This window comes from Bidens hawaiensis, unplaced genomic scaffold, assembly GCF_021521415.1.
Source record: "Bidens hawaiensis isolate Kalapana, Puna unplaced genomic scaffold, B.hawaiensis_p1.1 tig00084014_1, whole genome shotgun sequence".
Taxonomy (NCBI): Eukaryota; Viridiplantae; Streptophyta; class Magnoliopsida; order Asterales; family Asteraceae; genus Bidens; species Bidens hawaiensis.
Genome location: NW_027504042.1, coordinates 26,055 through 29,765, shown reverse-complemented (window position 1 = coordinate 29,765; position 3,711 = coordinate 26,055). Strand labels below are relative to the sequence as shown.

The following is a 3,711-nucleotide window of genomic DNA, read 5'->3' as shown; positions in this document are numbered from 1 at the left end:
GTACCTACACACATACAAAAATACATACGTACACATATACAAACATACGTACCTACACACATACATATACACCTACACATAAGAAATGGAGTGAAATTAGTGATTAATGGAGTTACACATTCACTTCTCGCACTTCTCACTGTAAAAAAACTTCTGAAATGATCCAATACCTATATATACATATATATATATATGGGAGTGATATTTTGAGAACTTTGATGAGTTGTAAAAACTTAGATGATGAACTTTGTTACGTTGAGTTTCTTTCGAGTTCTTAAAACTCAAAGTGGTTCTCAAAAGAAATTAAACACACACACACACACACACACACACACACACACACACATATATATATATATATATATATATATATATATATATATATATATATATATATATATATATATATCTATAAAAGGTTTGGATCAAATACAAATGAAATTAACGTGCTAATTATGAGATCAAGTATAGTAATTATGTAATTACTCTATGATGTAATTACATAATTACTCTACTTGTATATATAATTACTCTACTTGATTTTCACAATTAGCAAGTTAATTTCATTTGTACGTTAACTTTTTCCTATATTCCTATTTAAGTTAGTGTTACATACGTGACACCCTAGAAGCGCGTGAAATTTGGTTTGTATTTAGATATCTCATATTTCTGATTAGACGTCAAGGAAAGAAAAACGTCTCAAAAAATCTTTCTTGTTTCTTCGGTTGTGTTGTCAAGTCATACCAAACTTAATTTGTGTTTTCTTTTCTTTCTCCCCTCGTATGGCAATTGTATGAATGTGCAGTCATAGGTGATGTTTGACGTCGTTAAGGATCCACGAATTCGGTTAAAGAATGAGCCACGTAAAAACAAACAACTTATGATAAGAAGAACGAATTACTAATCTTAAAGGTATACTTAATACTTCTTCTATAGACTCTAACAAAAGTTACATGTTTTGTCACTTGTCACTCTTACATTATCGTCACAATTTTTTAAAAGTTTATTTATATTTGTTTTGTTTATGATTTTGTTTTTCATAAATTACTTGTTGAGATGAATTTATTTTATATACATCCCTTGCGTATCCATCTGCATAATAAACAATAGGTGTACAAACCAGGTATTTTTAGAACTGGTTTCGGGTATAGTCGAAGTATTTGACCAGGTTTTCTGTATTTTTTGGGTTCTGGGTCGAGTCGGCTTTCGACCGAGTAAAGTTGGAACCGGTTCCGGTGGGCCCAACTCAGGTCCGGTTCCGGACTTCCGGGTAGATGTCTAGGGAGAAACCCAATACCGAGCCATACCCGCGGGTCGGGCGTGAGTAGAAACCGTTTCCGGGTCATGTCTGGAACAAGATATTTTGTGTACCTCTATAATACATCACCGCAAAGCGTGAGCCATTTAAACAACAAATTCGGCCTTTACCATTATTTTAACACAAATAGAACAAGATCTGCTTAACAAACCCCAAACATATAATAGATGAAATTTAAACATAACAAAACCTAAAAACCTGACCCATTAAACAACATAATTGGGCTTTTTTATTATTATTATTATTATTATTATTATTATTATTATTATTATTATTATTGTTATTATTATAATTATTATCACACAAATTAAACAACAAAACCTACTTAACAAGGCCCAAACCAATAATCCCCCGTATTAGGCCAAGACCTCTCTTTAGCTTTACTCAACAACACTCTACACCAAGCAACCCACCCTTCCCATGACACTCTTTTATCCCAAGCATACCCCCACTCCAACAACAGACCCAAACCCGTTTCGGCCTCGGTTCGAGCCTCCTCAAACCGCCCTCGGCTCGCATAAAACTGGCTCAACAACACATGTGGTTCACCCACAAAAGGGTTCATCTCAACACACACAACCAACAACTCTTCACCCTTATCTTTATTCACCTTTTGGTCATAAACAGCCTCCCAATACAAGTCTCTAGCCATGATCTGATCACTCGGGTCAAGAATGTTGACACACCCGTCGAAAACCCGTGGGACCACTAGCTCCAACTCTTCAAACCCGCGGTTAGATAGCTGTTCTCGACTCAAAATCTCTTCGTCCCGAACCAATAAAGTATAAATAGCCGCCATTTTCGATACCAAATTCATCCACAACCCGGGCTTCCCATTCCCGGGCCATAACACGTCGTAGTTCGTGTTTTCTATGAACTCAAGCCGCCCGTCCACGTTCCCATGCAACTCGTCTTGATAACCATAATATTGGTCACCAAAGTCAGCCATTGTCACGAGGACAAAAATAGCTAGTACTCGTCTTGGTATAACTATCGGTTCGTCGGTTCTAATGTGTTTAACCTCAACACCATTCACCGGAACACCTTCATGAAGCTTATGCCTCCATGTTTCATCTTTTGAACACTCTTTTGAAGCTTGAAGGTGTTCCCTAAGCTCGGAATCAGTGTAACGAAACACAAGATCATCGTGAATAAGCGTGTGACGAGGTACAACGCAAAACAAGTGGATTAACTCTTCGGCTACGTGTCCAACATGTTGTCGAACGGTTTCTCGGTCTTTCATTGGGTCAAAGATCGCAAGGCCGTGGTAGGAGTTGGAGTAAACCGAATGGAAGAGACTGAAGAGACATAGAGAGTCGGGTGCCTTCCATAGCTTTAAAATGCGGTAGACGTGGTATAAATGGTCTGAAAATGTGCCCAGCCGGTGCCAGCATTAGCCAGCACTGGCTGAGCGGATGATGGACAAGAGGGTTGGGAGGTTTTTGTCGATTGACTCGACGTCGTCGCGGAGGAATGGGCGGGATGATTCAATGAGGTCTTGTAGGTTTTTGTTGGTATGAGAATTAGATGAAGTTGGCATGTTTGTGTTTGTGATAAGAATGGAATAAGATGTGCATGTATTTATAGATATATAAGTTAAGTGTTACGTGTCTTAACAAATGTTTGGTGTTTCGACAAATGTTTTGTGAAGTCACAAAACTCCATTTGGATTTTTGTTCTAACATAATATCTCTTTTCGTATGTCACATGCATGAATATGTGAGTCTTGCGGAAAAAAAAATGAGTTTTCGGGCCAAAAGCGTTATTCTGAGAACCTGCAAAATGCCCGGTTCCGGATAGTTACGGATAGAGGTGCACAAAATACCCAGTTCCGGACCCAACTCGGAACCAGTTCCTACCCGAGTACCTGTACCCGACCGGTGGGTACGACCTGGTAGAGGTGCACAAAAGAACCGGTTCCTACCCGAAACCGAACCCGGCCCGCGAGTACGGACCGGACTTTGGGTTTCCCATGGAACTGTACCCGGAACCGAAACCGACTCGGACCTGGTGGAAACGGTTCTGCCAATACCCGGTCAAAACCCGACCCTACCCTACCCGAAACCTGGAAAAAACCCGATGGAACCAGTCAAAACCCGGTCAAATACCAGACTATATCCGGAATTCCAAACCGGACCAGGTTTTGACTTTTGTTGACCATACACGGTTCCCGTTCCTGAGAATACCCTGTTTGTGCACCTCTACGACCTGGTATCGGATTTCTCCCAGGAAGTGTACCCGGAATTGGGACCGAAAATAGCCGGTCAAACCCCTACTCTACTCGAAACCGAAAAAAAACCCACAAAACCAGGTCAAATACCCAACCATACCTGGAACTGGTTCCTACCCGGTTCCGGAAGGTACCAGGTTTGTGCACCTCTAGTTAGAGATGT

At 40.2% G+C, this 3,711-nt stretch overlaps 1 pseudogene; it reads right to left on the bottom strand.

Moving 5' to 3' along the window:
* Positions 1-1,639: 1,639 nt before the first annotated feature.
* LOC143607608 (uncharacterized) lies at positions 1,640-2,870 on the bottom strand (annotated as a pseudogene).
* Between the last annotated feature and the right edge of the window lie 841 nt (positions 2,871-3,711).